Below are 22,454 nucleotides of genomic sequence, written 5' to 3' on the forward strand. Positions count from 1 at the left end.
GATACTATGTAGGAAACAGATTCATCTATCAGAAAAAAACATTAATCCAACATATTCTTGACACAAAACATCCAGGAAATATGGAACACCATGAAAAGACCAAACTTTAGGGATAGAAGAAGGAGAAGAACTCCAGCTCAAAGGCACAGAAAATATACTCAACAAAATCATAGCTGGGGGCAGTGGTGGCGCAAGCCTTTAATCCCAGCACCTGTGAGGCAGAGGCAGCCTGGTCTACAAGAGCTAGTTCCAGGACAGGAACCAAAAGGAACCTGTCTCGATAATCCAAAAAAAAATCATAGAAGAAAGATTTTCCAACCTAAAGAAGGATATCCCTGTGAAGGTACAAAATGTTTACAGAACACCAAATAGACTGGACCAAAAAAAAAAGTCACCTCATCATATAACAATCAAAACATAACATAAAACATACAAAATAAATAAAATACTAAGAACTGCAAAAAAAGTCAAGTAACAATTAAAACAGACCTATCAGAATTATATCCAACTTCTCAATGAAAACCATGAAAGTGAGAGGATCCTGGACAGATGTACTGCAGACAATAAGAGATCACAGATGCTAGCCCAGACAACTATACCAACAAAGCTTTCAATTATGTTCTAGAGGATGTGAGGTAAGGGGAACCCTCATCCATTGCTGGTGGGAATGCAAAGTGGTACAACCACTCTGGAAATCAATATGGCAGTTTTTCAGAAAATTGGAAATCAACCTATCTCAGGACCCAGCAATACCACTCTTGGGCATATACTCAAAAGATGCTCAATTATACCACAAGGACATTTGTTCAACTATGCTCATAGCAGCATTATTTCCAATAGCCAGAACCTGAAAACAACGTAGATGCCCATCAACCAAAGAATGGATAAAGAAAATGTGATACATTTACACAATGGAGTATAATTCAGCTGTAGTAAACAATGACATCTTGAAATTTGAATACACATGGATGGAACTAGAAAAAAAAACATCCTGAGTAAGGAAACCCGGACCCAGAAAGATGAACATGGTATGTACTCACACATAAGTGGATCCTAGCTGTAAAGCAAAGGATAATGAACTTATACTCCATGACCCTAGAGATGCTAAGTAACACAGTAAACCTGAAGAAAAACATTATATATATATACACAAGACTGCCTGAAAAAATTGAAAGCATGGGTGTGGGGGGACAAGGGAAGACAGAAGGGGAAGTGGAGGGGAGAAGGGGAAGGGGTAGGAGATCTTGAGGGAACGGGAAAGTTGAGATGGAGGAAAGACAGAGATAAGAGCAAGGAAATAGATATTTTAATTGAGGGATGCCATGCACCCCGCCCCTCCCCGTGTCTGTGCTCTGTGCGCTAGAACCCAGTTCGCGAGCTTCCTGCAAGGGGCTGGAGGTTGAGAATACAGATGCAGAGACAGACCGGCATGCAGACCTTTAAACACTGACGCTAAAGCACCAAGAATGCTCCCTTGATTGTGTTCAAGGGCAGCTTATATAGAGATAGCCACGCCCCAGCCAAACCCACCAGAAACCACTCTCCTGCCATCAGGAACTCCTGAAGGTCTCGTGCTCAGAGCAGCTGTAGGCACTCAAATCAGGGGAAAACAAGTTGTTTACAAGAAATTCAGGATCTGGGGTCTCACTGCTCCCGACAGAGGGAGCCATTATGGGGTTAGCAAGAAACCTGACACAAGACCCTAAGCAATAGAGGAGAGGGTGCTGGAACTTGCCTTGCAAGTGAATATCTTAAATGTCATCATAGAACCTTCACCCAGCAACTAATGGAAGCTGAGGCAGAGATCTGCAGTGGAGCATTTGGCTGAGCTCCCAAAGTCCAGTCATAGAATGAATAGCAGTTGTAAGGCTGTGGCAGATTGCTTTATCATTATTATATATTATAATATACTATATATGTTATACTTATTATATACTCTGTGCTGGTAGTATTTAATTTCTTGTTTAGACACAGGGTCTTGAAAGTGCCTCAGGATGCCCTCTAATTCATCAAATCCTTGCTATACATCAGCATGCACGTAGTCTTGTCCTCAGAAATACAGGGGAAAAGAGGAAGCAATTGAAACAATACTTGACTAAATAATGGCAGAAATCATCACTAAAGTGGTAAGACATAAACTGACAGTTATAGTACCTTGCAACTATAAATCTGGAGAAGTAAATGCCAAAGCTTATTATCACCAACCTTCTGAAAGCTAATTATAAAGAAAGAAGTCCTAAAAACAATAAACAAATAACATCTTACAGGATAAAAATACCACAAATTGGAATAAAAGATAATATAAATTGTAGTAAGAAAGTAACATCACATTCCATATAAAACTGTCACCTCAGAATTCTACAGGAAAAATATACACAAATATAGGCATTCTCAAATGAGGGGAACTAAGAGTGTGTTATTAGCTGACCCAGCCCAACAACTTAAGAAAGTTATTTAAATATAATAATATAACATTTCAAAAAGAGACTTGAAAAATCAGAAATGAAGAAAAATCAATGGGAAAATAAAAACTGTCCATAAAAATGATAGTTTCTTTGTCCTCTGAATTTCCTATGTTTGATATTTGAAATAAAAATTACAATATTATCTGATGTGCCTCTAATACTTACATGGAGAATATTTTTTTTAAGATTTATTTATTTATTTATTATGTATACAACATTCTGCCTCGATGTATGCCCACACGCCTGAGGAGGGCGCCAGATCCTAGCACAGATGGTTGTGAGCCACCATGTGGTCGCTGGGAATTGAACTCAGGACCTCTGGAAGAGCAGCCAGTGCTCTTAACCTCTGAGCCATCTCTCCAACCCCCATGGAGAATATTTTTAAGTGCAGAATGAAAAGGAAGTAATTTCTACCTACTCAGCAGGTAGAAAGGATGACCTAAATAGATTGTGATGATTTGTCAGTTTGTAATATAATATCTAGTGTAACAAAGATGATGTCTGAAGGGATAGACTCAAAATCACATACTTCAAATCAGCACTGAAGTAAAACATCAATGGGCAGATTATCTAAAAATGGAGAAAAATCTGAATGAATGGGGATACCACCAATGAAACCCAAAATTAAGCTTAAGCTCTTAGCATTAAGTAACCATACTGAACACAAATAGTTAAGATATACCAAAACAGAAAAGAGATTGGCAGATGGACTGATAAGTAAAGCAAGACCCAGTACAACCTTTTGCCATTTCATGTTTGATGAATCCAAACTGGAACAAGGTAAATCAATTACATGTTAATCCCGTAAAGGGGAGCTATGACTATAGCAATATGTGATTTAAAAAAATGGTCTTCTGAGTAAAGAAAACCCTAAACTAAGAAGTACCATGTATAACTGTCAATAAATTGATTAGTTACTATAATCAAACCTAGTTATCCTTGATGGGAATGAACCAGAGAATCCAGCAGTAAATTTTGTGAAATTAAAACCGATAAATCTGAAAAGAGAAATAGAAAAATATACAACACTAGTGAAAGACCTCAACAGTCTCTTTTTATAAATCATAAGTAGAAAAAAATCAGTGGGCATAATTTAATACCATTCAAAATCTCTTGGCCAATATTCATGGCATTCTCTATTTAATAAGATTGAATGCACACTAATCTTCCAGTTTCTACATAGAAATACCAAGACAGGCCATATGATAAAAGAACAAGCTTGCTAACAGGAAATGCTTCGAGAAACCAAAAAGACTTGAAATCAAATAGAATAGAATTAATAACATCAAATACAATAAACTTGGAAATCATTTACAGAAATATAACAGGGAAATCTTCAAACATTTGGAAAACAAACAACACTCTTTGAATAGTTCATGGTTCAAAGAGAAAGTCTCAAGGGCAATATAACACTATCAAACTGAGTGAAAATGGAATACAATAAATCAATATTTATGGGATACAGCCAAAACATTGCTGTTGGGAAATTTTATTGTAGTAAATATATGCAAACAAAAGATGAGGTTTAAATGAATAATCAAAGCTCTGTCAAGGAAAATGTGAAGAAAACAGCAAAATATAACGAAGAATGAAAAGTCTGTCTTGGAAAGCAGAAGAGAGAACTCTTCTCAGTCCTTCTCACTGAGTCAGTCAGTATTACTCTGACTGTCCTGTTTGTGTAAAGAAAAAATACAAGCAGGATTAGAAAGAGGAAAATAGAATTAACCTGAGAACAAAAGTACAAAGGTAAGAGTTTCCTTTAGATTTCTCCAGAGAAGTGGAACACACACACACACACACACACACACACACACACACAGAGAGAGAGAGAGAGAGAGAGAGAGAGAGAGAGAGAGAGAGAGAGAATTTGCACATGTGATGAAATTAATTCAAATCCCTGTGGGGATCATGTTATGATAAGTTATCTGTAAACTAGATGGCTAGAAACATCAGTAGTACAAATCAAACCTACTTTGCAAATCAGAACCCTAAATATCACTGCCTGAGAACAGGAGAGAAGAGATGTCCAATCATAAAAATGTGAGCGAATTATTTGTTTTGCTTTTTTTCCTGTTTAAACTCACAACAGATTTATGTTCATGAACACTGGAGATGACTATTTACTTTTCTTAGTTCAATAAGCTAAAGGTTAAGTTCTTTCAGAAATATTCTCACAGACATGTAAAATTTTCATCTCTGAGTATCATTTAACCTAAACAAATATACAATCACAGCTATAAATCAATTTATGAATATATATGTAAAACATTTAACAAAACATTAACAAATTAAAATTTAAATAGATAAAAAGATTTACATGGTGCTCACTTGGGCAACACATATACTAAAATTAGAACAATACATAGAAGTTCAGCATGGTCTTAGAAAAGGATGAGACACAAATTCATGAGATATACCATATATTTTATAAGTAGATGGAACTCTAAAAGATATTATTGAATGAGGTAGTCCAGACCCAGAAAGACAAATGTTGCATATTCTCTCATCGGAGGGTGTTAGTTCCAAATCTTCAGATGGGAGCATATATCAAGGGGTAATTTTAGAAGCCGGTTAAATAAAAAGGGACAATTACCAAGGGGTAGAGGTGTGGGAAAGGAACAAAAAAGAGAATAACAAAGCACAAGTGACGTTATGTTCCCATGGAAATAGGAAAGGTGAACTCTAAGCAGAGAGGAGAGGAGGATATAAATAGAGAAGAAAGGAAGTCAGAAATAGCACTAATGATGTTTGGAAAAAATCATAAGGAATTATTCTATTAGCTACCACAAATAAAACACACACACACACACACACACACACACCTCATTGCATCTGGACTGACTATGCTCCCTCCAAGAGTCAAAGATCATTTAACAAACCCCCGAACATCATCCATCCCAATATCATGCATGAGAAACCCTCTTGATTTGTTGGTCAGGGTTGCTTAAGACATACCCAAAATATTATGGTGTATTGCTGTTGCGTTTTATTGCCAACCTCCCCTACAGAAGAGGAAAGTAATTCCCTATTGCTGAAGACACTACACTCTTCAAATGCAAAACCTAGAGGCCCCTTCAGCTGGAACTGACCTGAATGCTGCTTCCTGTGTCAGGTAAGCTTCTAAACTAAGTAAGCAAAAGTCTTACCCAGCTATGACACCTATGAACCACAAGTACAACCATCATGCTACAATAACCCTAAGGGTTCAGTAGTGATACATGTTGTTTTATCTTCAGCACAGCGTCTGTGCCTTAGTCTACTGCTATTTCAACCAGCAATAATGACTTCATAGTTACCAGCCTGCTTCTCTGAAAATGGCCTGACTGCTCAGGCCACAACCTGGAGAGAATCCTTTTCCCAAAGGCATCTGCTCTGTCACTGCTACTAAAGGTAGTTTTTAACTGAATCTCTTTTGTTCTATTTATTTATCTATCTGGAGTCTGATTAACAGGCTAGGGTGGAAAAACCTGTGAACTCAGAGAAGCAGAGTAGCAACTAGCTAACCTTCTCTCTTTGCTGGCATTTCCCACCAAAACAGGTCCTTCTCTTCTGCCAAAAACAAAACAAAACAAAAAACAAAACACTCAAAATGACTCCCTACTACTTTGGATACATCTCTCTAACTCTTCTAGATGCCCTATGATGCTCTATTGTTTCTTTCTGTCAACTGGTTGCTAACTTAGCCTCCTAAAAAGGTATTTATTTAATTAACGCTGATGCTAACTTGGGGTTCATAGTGTGATATGATATCTCCCTAGGGGTACACATACATTGGCAGTAATGAAAAGCTCTCTAATTAGACTTAAGACACACTCAACAAAACAGACATTATGTTTAGTACTAGTAACAAAGCCAAATACCCAGGACTAGTGAAGTCATGGATCTTTGTGGAGAACCTACAACCAATACTTTGCTACACCTGCACAACCCATAAATTGCACTGCAAGTATTTTGCTCATGCCTACAGATAAGTGTAGTCCTCATGTCTCATCAAGAGAACCTCTCTTGCAGAGGAGATGGAATTCAATCAAAGTTTAGTGTTGTAGAGCCAAATTTCAATGGATATGTCTACAAAGCAAATTCTTTCACCTAAATGGGAAACATTGTAGACGAAGGGTTAGAAAGATTTTAAGAGCCAGAAAATTAGGGATTTTTACTATGAGATTGTGTTTCCTGGTAATATCAGAATCTGCACCCATAAAGTGTCACCAACTTTATGACAGCCAAACATGCAATACGGGAATATGGCACTAAGCCAAGCCAAAGCAGACAGGGACTTTTGTCTTATAGGCCTCTACCATACACAAAGAACTTTAGGAAACTAGGAAAGTTGGGAGCAGGAGAAATGTTTCCACCCAGTAAAGGAACCACCAATTGGTTGTTCACTGCTAAGGGGTCAGCCTTGAAAACATATATACCAAGAAAATTATATAAACTGAACTGCTGTGGAATAATCCTTTTGTACACTGTGGAGATTTGTTGCTGTGATTGGTTTAATAAAGAAGCTGACTGGCCAATAGCTGAACAGGATATAGTTAGGTGGAAGAGTCAAACTGAAAATAATGGGAGGAAGAAGCGTGGAGTCAGGGGAGTCGCCAGGAGCTGCAGGACAAAGTAGATGGACATGCTGTGCTGAGAGAAGGTATCAAGCCATGTGACAAAGCATAGATAGGAAGTATCAGTTAATTTAAAATGTAAGAGTTAGCTAGTAAGAAACCTGAGCTTTTGACCGAGCACTTGTAATTAATATAAACCTCAATGTGTTTATTTGAAAGCAGCTGTAGTTACAAGACAGAAAAACTCTACTTACACTGAACAGGCTTTGTGTGTGTGTGTGTGTGTAAATACATGTATGTACGTGCAGAAACAATTAGTGAAAAAAGAAACCATGGCTTTGATGGAGAGTGGGAGGTGCATATAGGAGACTTTGAAAGGAAGAAAATGAGGAAAGACAGGTCGTAATTATATTATGATTTTCTGGACAAGGACAACAAGAACAAAGAGTAAAATGAGGGAAATAGGCATTTCAACTGATGAAATAAAAAATAAACTATTACTAATACCAAATACTGGAGAGTATGTAGAGAATAATAGATCACAAATATACTGCTGGTAAGACTATAAATTAGCAAAGACATTTTAGAGTATTTTGGCAGTATGTTAAAATCTAAGAAATTTGCAAAGAGCAAGAACATTGGAAACACATGAGATGGAATAAATTGTTGCATGTCATTTTGGTCAATTTTGAATTGGCAACTTCATGTGATATATTGAGGCAATGTACAGGATGTATGGGACCTGTTGTAAAACTCTTGAATGTAGGTCAAGAAGCATGGCTCAGTGTTTACCTAGCAGGCTTAGCATGTGTCAAACTCTGGGTTCAAGCCCCCAAAACATCAAATAAATAAATAAACATATAAATAAATAAATGCTTCTAAAATTCTTGAAAGCAATAAACTCACTAAACATAGACAAAAATTAAAGAGCAATATACGTACCTAAACAGTTATTTGTATGATAATTTTAGCATGTTTAGTCACATAACTAAAACCAGGATCCTGCATGATATTTTAGTTATATAATAACCAAATGTCTATGAAATAAATTCTCTTTCACATGGATACTGGAAATAAACATGAGTGTGATATACATGTATATATAGCAATATTTTCCATATTAAATATGAGTTTATAAATATGAAGATGTTGGTAATGATAAAATCATGTTCTTAACATGGTTAACATTTTAAATTTGATATTCCCTGTTATCATTGTTTTAAAGAGAAAAATATTAATAACATTCATGTTTATATGGCAATGCTTTTAAAAGCTTGTGTGCATGGTTCATACATATTCATACATATCATGGTTCATACATAGCCTCTAGGCTAAATATACACCTGACTTAATATACAAATTGTGGTTCTTGAAATAAAATTCACTTGCTCAGGGTATCATGGCTTTTGGATGAAAGTACAAAGGGAGCTAGACTCATGCTAATATCTCTATTAAAATAGCAGAGGTAGAAGCTTCTTGGTGGAGTATACAGGGTCACTGATATACAAAATCACATTATCTGTAAATAAGGATATTTTGTCTTCTTTCTTTCCTATTGGTATCCAGTTGTATCCTTTGGATATCTTATTGCTGTGTCTAAGATTTCAAGCATTACAGTGAATAGGTATAAGAAAGAATGAACGGACATTTTTGTCTTCTTCCTGACTTTAGTAAAAATGTTTTGGTTTTTCTCTTCATTGACATTGATGTTGCCTATTGGCTTGCTGTGATTCTTTATTATGTTGAGGTGTGTCCCTTTTATCCCTAGTTCCCAAAGGACGATCAGTGAGAAAGAGGCAGAGAACCAGGTTTCACACCAAGAGGCGGGGGTCCCGGAGAACAGAGGTAAAGTAGGATGGGCTCTTGCAGGAAGGACTAACAGTGATTTTGGAGAGACCAGAATGGAGGACAGAAAAAATAGTGAAAATTGGCTACCTGTGTCCTAAATGTAGTGTGTCCACTAAGAAGTGAGCAGACCTGGTGAAAAGTTCTTCTGTAGGCTGGCAGCTGATGCAAAACAATGGAGATAGAATAGGAGGGCAGCTGGGAGGTTTGACAAGGAAGAGCTGAGAGGGTTCTGAGTCAGCACCAAGAGGCAGAGTCCCCAGGACTGGAGGGAGGGTGGAAGGAAGAACTCCCCCAGGCAGGTTATGAATGACTAAGTCTGCAAAGACAGGAGTGAAAAGACTTCTCTTGTGATTCTTGGCATGAGTAAAACAAAGAACTTTCTTTCTTATTTTTAGTCTTTGCTTCCTTTCAAGTTTGATTAGTATAGCTTATACACAGTGATTACCATGTCTGAGTTAAGGAAACTCAGGTAGTTGTCTCTGTGGAGCACCCCACTTTTCAATCCTTGGTTTCTCTACCTCATAGCTGCGACTACAAAATTTGCCAGTTTTCATTCACAGCTTTGAATGATTTCGAATTCTGTTTTGCATTTCATTTTGTCTGAACCCATATGGCAAAGTCGAAACTCCAAACAAATCTGAGAAATCCCATCTTGCGCTAGCCATTCCCTGTGGCTCAGTAAAGCTCTGGGAGTAGAAGCACTCCCTAGTTCTTCCTTGTTCCATGGCCATCTGGATCTGCACCTACAGACTTGGGTGGCTCTCACAATTGACCGTGACACATGAAATGACGAGATTTCAGTGTTTTCTTTGGTTCCAGTGAGTCTAGAGACACACAAGATGAAAACACACTGAAAACAGTCTTTAGCAGGAGAAGAGCATCCTGCTTCAGCACGGGCATTCTCACCTGTGAACGACCACTCTGGGACTTTGGTGGATTTAGAATTCACAGACTCACTGACTAGCATGAGTTATTAACCACTAGTCAATATTACTTGGGGTGAACTGGATTAAATTCTCCAAGCGGCTCTTTGAACTAAACACTGATATTATCCACTATTTTTTTTTCACTGAATTCAGTCCCTTTCTTTAGCAAAGTTCTGAGCATTCTGCAGTCAGTTATTCCTTTCCACACACACAATGCAAGTTGGTGTTTATGAAAGCACGGGCAAAAACGTGTAGGTAGAGTGGATTTTATGTTTGAGTTGGTTCTTGATGAAATGAGTGGGATTTGAACAGACAGGACATGATGGAAAGAACATTTTGTTTTAAGAGATCATTTTGTCTAAAAACCCAAAGGAACTTGTAAATGAATGATTTATTTAGACAGCAATGTGGTAAAATGTCTGCGGTACAACAGTATGAAAAGGCATCATCCACTGGGGATTCATTTCCTTTATTGCCTTTCCTGCGAAGTTTTTGAAAATGAAAATATTACAGTATTCTCTCCTTGACATTCAAATAAACGATAAAAGAGAGGCAAAAAAATGACCAAGGGGAGACTCTATCAGAGTAAAGAGAGTCAAGCACACTGAGGAAGTTGGAGTGCCTCAGAAGACAGTAGATCACATGACTGTCCCCCACCTCCCCCCACCCCGAGGCAGGTTTTGCCCTAATTCCTCCAACCTTGCACTAAATGCTCCTTCCTTCAACAAGACTCAACCCTATAATCAGCTCTTTAGACAAGTTTTCATCAGGGGTTTTCTGCCCTAAGGGGGCTCCACACTTAAGATACATTTTGATTTGGGAAATAAAGGTTTATGGTAAATGGAGGGGGGGGATTCACTTTACATCTAAGTTCAAATGGCCATGCAAGACAAAGCATTTCAGACTTGGTTCTCTAAGGGACAGCATTGAAACGTGAAATGACAAGACGCATGATGCATGAAAGAGGCATCAGAGAGGGTGACACCAGGTTGGTCTTCTCACACTAATTGGTTGAGGGTGAACGTGAGCTTCAGGCTCATTAAGACACTTGGTTTGCTATTAGGCTTTATGTCCTGTGGCTCATTAATTCCCTGTTGCTCTAGCCTTAGGCTGTGTTGCTTTCTCACTGGGTTCATGGGGTAAGGATTTTCCTGTCTCTTAAAACCATCGCAAGCATCCAGCCCCACTGGCCTGTGAAGCATTTGCAAATTCCTTACAGCACCTATGACCCAGGAGTCCAGTTTCAATTTTAAATGTTAACTTTAAAGCGGAGAAGAACATAATTAAATATGATTAGAGCTGGCTTAGTTATTCACGACTACTTCGGAGACCTTCTACAAACCAGAATATAACCTCTTTGTTACATCGCCAGTGTGATTTCTCCAGAGGATTGGACTGTGTTGCTCTTAATATTTGCTTTTATAAGTGAATGTGGTTTTTTTTTGTGGGAAGAGATAGACTGGGCCAAGGCAAAATCGTAGGCATTTTCTTACTATTATTTACTACACTGAAACTATTTCGGAAGTGCTTATATCTTTTGCAATATATAAGCATGTAAAGGAAAAAGTAGATAGAAAGAGTAGATGGAATCAAGCCGATGAAAGACGAGAGGTCCAGTTAAAATAGCTTGACAGTCAGACCCCCATGGCATCTTGAAAATCTGTGGTCTCTTCTGTGATGGGCTTTGAATTAGTCCCTCAACTTTCTTTTCTAAAATTTATCTTATTGTGTATGTGTGTCTGTGTGTGTGTGTGATGTGTGTGTCTGTGTGTGTAGAGAAGTCACAGTGTGGATATGGAGATCAGAGAACAATCAGCAGGAATTAGTTTTTAAATGTAGGACCCAAGGATTGAACTCAGATCCTTAGGCTTAGCTGAAAGTGTACTAACCTCTTTGTTGTAGGTTTTCTATCTATTTACCTAATCTAAGAAAAGGTTTTAAATGATATTCTGAACCTCAGTGATGATGATCTCCATAAAATTTTAGAGACCTGATAGAAGCCAAACCCAGATCTGGTAGACTATGCCATCTTAGGCCAAGTTTCTTTTTAGTATTTCCCATATACCACTAAGACAAATTGTATGTAAAACAAACCACTAGGGAATGAAATGAACTTACTCCTGTCTCAACAATAGTACAAAACTCATTTATGAAGGGAGACTGAACCTAAATTATAAACTTAGATGTTACAATAATTTATAGCTTCTTCTATCTGTATTTTATAAACGTAGCTGCATTTTGGTCAGGTAGATACCTAACCTATTTGTATTTGAAAAGTTAAGTGCAAGTTGTTCTCAGAGAAGAACACAAGGTACCAAAGACTTTCGGATCCCTGAGCCTCATGGTTACTGAATATTGGGCGCTGGCGAAGTGGCTGGTGGTGGGTGGAGTGTGAACACTGCAGACAAATGTGCCAAGAGCCTTGCAAAGGGCTCTTCCCTCTCACAGAGCATGCCATCTGGATCCCATCCAAGGGCGGGTTCCAAGTGAGTTTCCTTCCTCTCTTTCTCTTCTGAGCATTTGCTGCACGTTTGCCTCAGTCCCTCAGTTATTTAACACAGGTGTGTCAGTAATTATGATATATTGTAAACATTTACACTGGATAATGGTCCTCAGCTCCTTCCACCTGTGACCCGGTACCTGCATACCAAGCAGTCACGCACAACTGGAAGAGGTAGGGGCTGCTAACTTATGGGAGCTGGGGAGTTTGTGTCTCCCTCTCCTCTGATATGCTATTCTTAGGGAATTAATATTTGACTACAGACCTTTTTCTTGTCAGTCTTCTAGACTGTTCACTTAAACATATCTTTTAACCTTAAAATATTAACAATTTAAACCTTACTAAATGCCATGCATGCTTCACTGTCTTTGTAAACTAAGTTAAGATAAATGCACATTTATTTTCTAAATGGTTTAGATCTTATTGTATTTGATAATTAGACCATGATAGAATGAGTCCCATCAGTGGAAAGCAGACTATTTATGTAAGTGGTCATATATGTCTGTGTTTTCTGAGCTCTTTACTTTGTTTTATAATAATAATGATGATAAAAATCTTTCATATTATAGGTACAAAGGTTCTGGAATTAAAATAATACACCATTTACAAGCTATGTTACCTGGTATCAAATTTAGACCTTTTTGTGCACCGTAGTCAAGTCATTCCACCAACTGAGCTACATCTCCAGGCCCCACATTGTCTTAAGTCATGCTGGCTACACAGTGATGACATTGATGGCATTTGTCACCCCAGCGTGTATCCAGTACCCAGTACACCTTGGGAATTCTTTGAGAAGCTTCATCTCAATCAACGGCTTCATTTTCCTTTGCAATTTCTTGTGAGGGGGCTGTTATACATGCAGGTGAGAAGAACAATTCAAAATTTTCCAGAGAGTTAACAAAGCAATGTTCACAGAGAAGGCACACAAGCAGATACAAGAAACAACAAAATATTCTTTGGAAGGAAAACTATGAGAGCATCTGTCACACGCATAAATGAACTAAAATGAATATTTCTAAACAAAAGAACTCAAAAGCCACACAGGAAATTCCCTAGACATAAGAAATTTGCATCTAAAGCAAAATAATTGGAAATGGTTTTAAAAAATATAATCCTTATCTTTAATTCTCTCCTGTTTATGCTAACTACTATTTAAATTCAAACAAAAGGCTTGAAGGCAGACATAAATGTGGTATGAAGGAAAGATGAAGGAAACAGAAAGAGATGGCAACACTGGCCAGGTGCTGAGGATGCTATTGACCAGTTTCAGGGACAAAGACCAGCAGTTGTTTGGGTACCAACAATGGCATATGTTGGCATGCACGTTGTTGTAGGTAACATAGACATCTGAAGGCATTATTAATTATGGAGTGGGTTGTGCTCTCTTCTCTCTCTTTCTCTTTCTTTCTCCCCCTCCCCTTCTCCCCCTTTTTCCCCTCTAAAACCCATCTAATAAATGTCCAATTTTATTCTGTATGGTGTGTCTCTCTCTGTGCCTCCCACCCGCCACCTGCCCACACAGCTTGCCAGGAACCAGCCAGCCACCATCTTGGATTGTGGACCCACAGCAAATCCATCACACCCTGTCATGAAAAACCAAAAAAAAAAAAAAAGGCAGAGTGAGATATGTAGCTATTCTACTATTGCAAACAATCAAAAATATAGTCTTTTCTTTGGAAACCAAAATAAATAGTTACTAATATGATCTGAACCCCTGAGCCTTCCTCAGGGTGGGCATATAGACATGCTAACTATCTGAAAAGGCCAGGAACACTGAGTGTATACAAGCAACTGGGAAACCTCAAACAATTATTTGGTTCATTGGGCTTTAAAGTATCAGAGCCTAAAGGAAGAATGTCTGTTGTTTTAAGTTCTTATTTGTCAATTAAGCTATCCTTCCATTTCACAGTTGGTAACACTTAGAAAACCTGTGACTGAAAATCACAGCTTTACCTTGTTCTGTAAATAAGAACTAAAATGCCTCGGGGAAAGAGGAGCAGTGAGCTCCTGGAAATGGAAATGTTTGTGTTAAGAAAAATGTACAGTCTACCAACAATGACAGTCCCTCTTCCCACCTCCCCTCCTCCAGGGCCAGCCTGGGTTTGGGCTGCAGCTGTTTTGTAAGTTGCCACAGCATTGGCTGCAGATTGAAGCTCTGGGCAATCCTCTCACCGAGCTTAGCGTAAGCTGCTGCTTAATCAAGCTGAAATAAACACATATCCAAGCATTTCTACCAAAGACAGTGGCTTCAGGAGCATTCTTTGATCTCTCTGCCCCACGATGAACAGAAAACACACCTCATCAGTAGCTAAAAACGTAAAATCTCCCATCTATATGGAAATAATGAAAAATTTCAAGCCACAAATGTCATGTATCCTTTCTGCTTGTTGCCTGTTAGCACCAGAACAACACTGATTGTATCCAAGTGAATCATGATGCAACAGATACTTTCTCTCTAGAAACCATTTTCACAAGTATAAGCTGAAGTGCTGAGTCAGTTACAGACAAATACTTAAAATGGTCTCCCTTACTCTAATATATGTGTTTGAATATGTCTCTTTTATATCCGGCCTGGGATTATAAATTTAATAAACGCTAATTTGTGATTTTTCTATCGACTTATCAGTCTATATCAGTATTGTATATAAACAGACATAGACATCACATATAGTTAAGGATGCAATTAAAAAAGTAGTCCACCATGTAAAATTTATAGGGTTTTTTTCTTTTACATGACATTGCATTTTTTTTTCATTTCTCTTGGTTATTTAGAGACCCTGCTGTTCTATTGAGGACTTTCAACCCCTATAAGAAATTAGCTACATCACTGTCAGAATTATCGTCTATCCAATATGGCTATTTTGTCTCAAAAGTATCCTGTAGTTCTCTGCTTCCCTCAAACTAAGATTGAAATTCTCTTTCTAATTCTAACATCATCCCTATTCTGCTTTTTTGCGCATGTGTTTTCTGACTAAATTTTTTAATAGGATGAACTGCTAAGCTTGCCTGATGGGCAAGGTTATCTTTGACCAAGCTTCAGTCCTGACTGATGCTGCTCTTCGGGCTAAGCTTGCCTGATGGGCAAGGTCATCTTTGACCAAGCTTCAGTCCTCACTGATGCTGTTCCCCTGGCTTAGGTCTTCTCTAACCACTCACCTTCCACAGCCTCCAGATCCACCTACCTGAGTGCACTATCTGGAGCCTCCAGTAAGATTTCCTTCTTCCTCTGAAGAACCTCTAACTTCTAACTTGTGAAACCAGACCTGTCTTGCTTAGGTAGAAAAGACCAATTATCACACACCGATTCATTTAATGATTTACTTAAAGCACGGGTTACCCTGCCTATTTGCCAAAATGGCTCTACTTGCTACCTGGAAAGGAGTGACCTGGAGAAAAACCTACAACAATGGGTCATTAATTACCCTTAACAAGCTGCAAAATCTTGTCGTTTCAGAGCATGAAAAGAGAATGCAAACTGAACCCAGGAACAAAGATTTTCAGGTGCTATCTTGGCTTCAATGTACTGGTGACATCTTTCTTTCACTCCCTTTGGCATCAGAGTGTTTATTTCTAAAAGGCTCCAGGAATATGCCTACATGATTGTAACCTACATGGTGTCTTAATTAAGGGTTCTATTGCTATGATATATACCATGACCTCAAGCAACTTTGAGAGGAAAGGATTTATTTGCTGATACTTCCACATCATCAATATCCAGGGAAGTCAGGGAAGGAACTAAAGGCAAGGATCTGATACAACAATCCATGGAGTTGTGCTGCTTACTAATTTGTTCCTCACAGATTGTTTGACCTGCATTCTTATATACCCAGGATCGCCTACTCAAGTGTGGCACTGCCCATAAGGGGCCAGGCCCTCCTACATCAACTACTAATCAAGGAAATTTTGTACGGGATTACCTATAAGCCAATCTGGTAAGGAGTTGTGTCAGTGATGTTTTCTCTTCCCAAATGAATACCCTGAGTCAAGATGACATAAACTAATCAGCACACATGTGTATCCCTTAATCTATAATGCTCTATCATCAATATAAAGGATGTCATCTCATTTGTTTCTGTACAGTAATTCCTAAGATCCTAGAGGTATATGTATATATATAGTGTGTATATAAATTAATATATAAATATGCACATTATAAATATGTATGTATATCATTATTATGTTATATTATATACACATCATATATTTTGATATATATAATTATACTTATACAAGAAAACATGCATGTTTGTATGTATTTATACAAATTAAAATTTTAATACATCTATTTCTTGAGCCCTTATTCAATAAATTATTATAATATTTCACATAAATTCTGAACTTCTGTGTGTGATGTCTATAGACAATTAAAAACACAAGGAATAAATGTCATATTTTTTGATTTTAGTGAAATTTAAATTATCATGTAAAAGGGAAGTTTTAGCAAGTAGTATTTCTGATAAAGTGTACAGGCCACTCATGGGTTGGACATCTCTTGGAGAAAATTATCCCTACTTTGAACCTTCAAGGATGAGGAAGTATTGGCCAGTGTAAGAAGTGAAACCACACAGATTAGAATGTTGAGTTGAACATTCTGAAGAGAAAAGAAAATGTAGAAATTTGAAAAGATGGAAAATAAAATATGGAAAATGTTGATAATAATTGTTTCCAGAAAGAGAAAATAGAATGAAAAGTAAAAGACTGAAAAAGAGTGGAAGGAAAAATATGTGCAATAAAATCTCATATGAAGGGCAGTGGGGTGGGGATGTGGCTGAGGAGATGGAGACCTCATTTGAAGGAAGTGGGCCTGGGGTGTGGCTGAGGAGGTGACTGAGGATAAAGTACTTACACAAATGCGAGGAACTGATTTTGAATCCCCAAAACTGATAGAATACCAGATGCAGTGTTATGTTCCTGGAGTTGCCTTGCTCCTAAGGAAGATGAGAGACAGAGATAAGAGAATCTGTGGAAGTTCTGGGCCACTTATCCTGACTTTTGAAGCGATGGGCAACAAAAGAGGATGTCTCAAAAAGGGAGTTAGCCACTGACTGACACCCAAAATTGCCCTCTGACCTCCAGGTACAGTTTAACCTTCAGACATACAAAGGCACAAACCTCTCTCTCTCTCTCTCTCTCTCTCTCTCTCTCTCTCTCTCTCTCTCTCTCTCTCTCTCCCTCTCTCCCCCCCCCCCTTGGTGTGGGGGGGGGGGGGGGAGGGGAGGAGGGGGGCATCAATGTGCAATCCTAGATGGGGAGAGTCAACTCTGAAGACCAGAGAAGCAAGTTAACAGCTCTGCACTCCATAGACCCCAACCTGGGTCTCAATTTGAACAACAGCGAGGTCCCAGAGCCTCTGAACGTTAATCAAATTTTTGTAAATTGCATATGTTTTAACTGCGCTTNTCTGTGAGTTCGAGACCAGCCTGGTCTACAAGAGCTAGTTCCAGGACAGGCTCCAAAACCACAGAGAAACCCTGTCTCAAAAAACAAAACAAAAACAAACAAACAAAAAAAAGTGGATAGAATCTTTTTAATCTTTTTTTTTGAAAAGTCACAATTCAATATGGAAATAAATGTTAGTGTTTTCTGACTTCTCCAAAATATGACTTAAAGAGTTGCTAGTCATATCTGAGTTTAAATAAATGAGAAAGAGTTCCATATATAAACTATCTATTGTGCAAGAGCAAATTGCAGTGTGACTAGATACTTAATTGGCTATCTGAAAATCTATTCACATTTTATCCCCCATCTCAGTTATGTGATCTAAATCTAGTTGGCGTCCAATAAATAACGGTTTGGTAATAGTAAATTTGTAAAGTTTTGCATAACTTCCCAGATGGGCAGACTGTCAAAATGCCAACATCTTAAAAAGCCACATGACAGCTTCTAATGTTTATTTCTTACATCTCTCTTGCAAATTACTACTTTATTAGCATCAAGCTCATATTAACACCGGAAAAACAACTCTACGTTTGCTGCTGGGCTCCAAGTCTCTCCGTGCTTCAAAAGCTTCATACTCCAACATCCAGACCATTTTTCTTCAAAATCTGTTTTTCTGAAATGAATATTTTTGTATTTCGTCCCTATCACTTAGATTTAATTTTTATTCTTTTAACATCTATATTTAAACAGGGAGGATTTGTTATCAAATGTTAATGTTTTACTCATTTTCTCAAACACCTTTCCTTCCAGGTCTTCCCCTTCTACTTTGTATTTCTTTAAAGGAGCCCCAATAGACCAGCCACTTCGCTTTGCTTAGTCTTCAACCACGTCTGTAGCAATGCCAGCTAGTATCATTTTGCTTTGTCTAAGCAAGTTAGGCAGTGCATGGTTCTTATCATCTAATACTTTCATGTAAAATTAAGTGTTGGAATAGTTATTTTAATGACCTGGGGTATACCACTTCAAAACCTATGCAAAAAAAAATACATTTATGTCTAAACACACTGTGGTCCAAATGATGGGCACACTTTCTGGTCCCTTGAAATCTACAGAAGTTTATGTTAATGCTTACTGTTTGTCTCACTGACGTTTAAATCCACAAGTAGATTTAGTGGGATTTACACACAGCCTTTCTGATTTGGGGATTGTGTGTCTTTGCAGTTACTCTTTTGGAGACCTCTCTAGTGGGGACAGAAAGGGACATTTTCATCAGTCCTTTCATTCCATGCAACCCAAAGCTTTGCTGAAGATTAGTAGTACAGTGGTCTATTCTCCCACAAATACACACAACAGGGCTTATATGTGGTTCAGTTCACAGTAAACCAGACTGGCCTCTAACTCACAGAAATCATTCTGCCTCCAGAGTGTTGGGGTGGATCAAATGGGCACAGCACCACACCCAGGCTGATTGAAATCCAGATATAATTTTTATTTGTTTTCTTTCTTCTCGTGTCCATTCCAGTCTCTGACTTCTCCCTGGTTCGTATCCTTTCTCCGCTTTGTTCTCTTTGTTTTCCCTTTTCACCGAGATGGTGGGGATGTCTGCTTCTGCTCCTTTATCCTTTAGGCTATGTTAAGTTAATAATTAAACCTAAGTAATATAACTAAGTATCAAATCCTTTTCAAAGCCCTTTGTATTCACTACTATATTTAATTCCCACATAACTATAACATTTTTAATGCTCTCATCATTATGCAAGGCTAGACTATGAGGTTTAACTAAATATTCTGGTGTTTTTTGTTTTTTCTAACTCATTTAAAGTAGACTTATGATCCATATACTTCTTAAACTCCCATTGACTTATTAGGGCATGTCTCATAAGAGACCACAGTAAACAAACAAATGTGCTTTTCCTTTTCTCTAACTTACAGGTAGTGAATATAGCCAAGTACTCTTGCTATAATTTAAATATGTGGACCATTTTATTAAGTGCTGTGAGGGCTCTCCTGTATGTGGACTTTGGAGATAGTCAGGGATGCCAATAATTAGTAGCAACTAATAGAAGCTAGTGAAATGTTTTATAAATAAATGGCAGTTTGGTAAGTACCTCACTGAGAAAAATCTGTAAACCTAAGCTGTTTGATATATCCTCTAAAAACCTGAGGCAAATGGAAGACAACTTCTTCAAGCTAATGTAGGCTGAACGAAATAATAATTTCAGGTTGATAAGATGGCTTAGTGGGTAGAAACTTGCCACTTGAGCTTGATGATGGCCAGAGTTGAATCAATGGATGATACAGAAGGGCCACTTGTCTGTTCCTGGCCGCTTAGCCCTGAAATAATCACACAGAAACTATTAATTAAATCACTGCTTGGCCCATTAGCTTTAGCTTCTTATTGGCTAACTCTTACATATTAATTTAACCTGTTTCTTTTAATCTGTTTATCTCCACGTGGCTGTGGCTTACCAGGTAAAGTTCCTGTGTCCATCTCCAGTGGGGCTACATGGCTTCTCCTAACTCCTCCTTTTTTTCTCCCAGTCTTCAGTTTAGTTTTACCTGCCTACCTCTATTCCCTGCGCAGGCCCAAGACAGTTTCTTTATTAACCAATGGTATTCACACATGTGGAGGGAAGTCCCACATCCAGTGGAAGCCTTGTAGAAACCTGAATGTGATAAAATTTGTAATTCCTATGTTCCTATCACAAGCAGAGACAAAAGAAACTTTGGAAGCTAGTAAATTCATGGGTCAGCTGGTTTAGAGTAGTTAATGCAGACAGGAAAAAAAAGATATTCAGCTTCAAGCCCCTTCCTAACCTAAAAGCTATCTCCATTTGATAATCACTTGTCAGGGAAAATTTAGTTTTACTCAAGGGAGTCTCACTGGGGAAACAAACTACTCCTAAGTGTATGCTGTATACCCAGCAGTAGATAGTCAACACAAACAGACTCAACAGCATCTATGGAGGGTCCTTGTTTAAAAATGTAATGTTAGAAATTTTCTTTTTTCTTTAATTCCTTCTCTGTCTCTTTCCTTATAGGTTTTTTGTATAAATAGTATGACCCCTGTTCTGTGTTTTTATGGAGTTTCTGGGTATGAGAATGAGTGGATTTCTACATCTCTGTCTTGAGTCTTTTCTTGGACTGGTTCTCTTCTGTTCTTTTGTTTGTTTCTGTCCTATTCTGATGTGTTTGTGTTTATATTATATTCCCTTAAAAGCCTGTTTTCTAATGAGACGCAGAAAGGGAGTGGGAGCTGGATGAAAGGAAACATCGAAAGGAACTAGGAGAAGTAGAGGGAGGGGATACAGTAATAAGAATATATTGTGTGGAAAAAAATCTATTTTTGATGAAAGAAAAAGAAGGATAAATCCAAGGGCAACTGAAATATAAATAAAATGAAATTGTGCTCATGTAAAGTGTGTGATTAAAATAATCTAGCTAACTCAATCTTAAAAAAATAACCTCTCTGACCTAGTCCATGGCCATACCTAGACAGGAATTTAGAGTTCCTATTTTCAAATTTTATGCAAACTCTAGGGTAATTGTCTCTTTAATTTTGCTTCACTTCTTCCTCTTGGTGTAAGATCCAAATCCTTTTTAATAATAAAAAATTGTTTCTTTACAAAAAAAAATTAAATAAAGGAATCCGAGGGCAGAGCATCAGCGTAGGTCTTATCATGCATTAATATGACTTGATTCCCACTGCATCGTTGATCTAGAAGGGAGGGTGGATATCCTTAAGACCTTCAGGTGGCTGACCTGTGCACTCTTTATTTTAGTCATTACCATTATTATAAACTGATGCTCTGCAAGAGACTGAGAAAAAGCATCATAGAGCTTGGTCTTTGGGTCTTGTTAGAAATACTCCTCTACAGACGTAAAATATGGTTCATAGAACCATTTTGATGGTTATAACCCTAAATAGGTGCTTATGGGAATGTTTGCAAAATTTGTGTTCTTTGAGTGTATTTTTAAGTGAACTTTTTTATTAAGTAGTAAATAATATACAAAAAACTTTACAAGGTAATGTGGATACTATGATTTCTACATTGACTTTTTATTGAACGACACAGTCTCCCATGGGCTTGCAGTACTGACTGTCGATAGCTTACAAATGAGTTTCCCTTTATTTGTGTGTTGCCATTAAGTCTCTATTATCCTACGTTGATTTTTTATTCTGACCCCTCTTGACTCAACCTTCCAACTCTTAGTATGAAAGTCACTCACCATCACCTGAAGCTGCAACTGTCTTCCTTGACTCTATAATGGTGTGACTAAATACCCTTTATAGTTTTCTTTTTTTATTTTTAGGACAGGATTTTATAAAATACTTTGTCTTTCATAATGGGCTTTGAGTTGGCTGGTAGTACCCAACTTTAGGCCAATACTCATGTTTATATTTAAATAGAGTAAACCAAGACATTATGCTTCCTAGGCCTGGTGTGTTTTTTTTTTTTTTTTAAAAGTCTGGTTTATATTATTTTCAGTTTCTTGTGGTTTTATCAGGATGAAACCTCATTACTGCTCATTCAGACTCTATATTTAAAAGCCTGTGGTCTTTCCAGATATATCAGGTGATGGAGGTGGGTCTTGTATCTTATCTGTTGATTTCATTGGTTAATAATAAAGAAACTGCCTCGGCCCTCATAGGACAGAAAATTAGGTAGGCAGAGTAGACAGAGGAGAATTCTGGGAGAAAGAAGCTTAGTCAAGGAGTCGCCATGATTCTCCCGCTCCAGACAGACGCAGGTTAAGATCCTCCCTGGTAAGCCAGCTC

General features: G+C 37.8%; 1 long non-coding RNA gene and 1 other non-coding gene across 4 annotated transcripts in view; one reads left to right on the forward strand and one right to left on the reverse strand.

The window, feature by feature from the left end:
• Window positions 1-22,454, reverse strand: part of LOC126502751 (uncharacterized) — an 802,838-nt gene that overhangs the window by 763,624 nt on the left and 16,760 nt on the right. The gene's annotated exons all lie outside the window — the stretch shown is intronic.
• Window positions 4,786-4,891, forward strand: LOC126503081 (U6 spliceosomal RNA). The gene has a single exon (XR_007592151.1). It is a non-coding gene; the product is annotated as a U6 spliceosomal RNA (small nuclear RNA).

Source organism: Alexandromys fortis, unplaced genomic scaffold, assembly GCF_014885135.2.
Source record: "Alexandromys fortis isolate MF-2015 unplaced genomic scaffold, M_Fortis_MF-2015_v1.1 scaffold_1, whole genome shotgun sequence".
Lineage (NCBI taxonomy): Eukaryota > Metazoa > Chordata > Mammalia > Rodentia > Cricetidae > Alexandromys > Alexandromys fortis.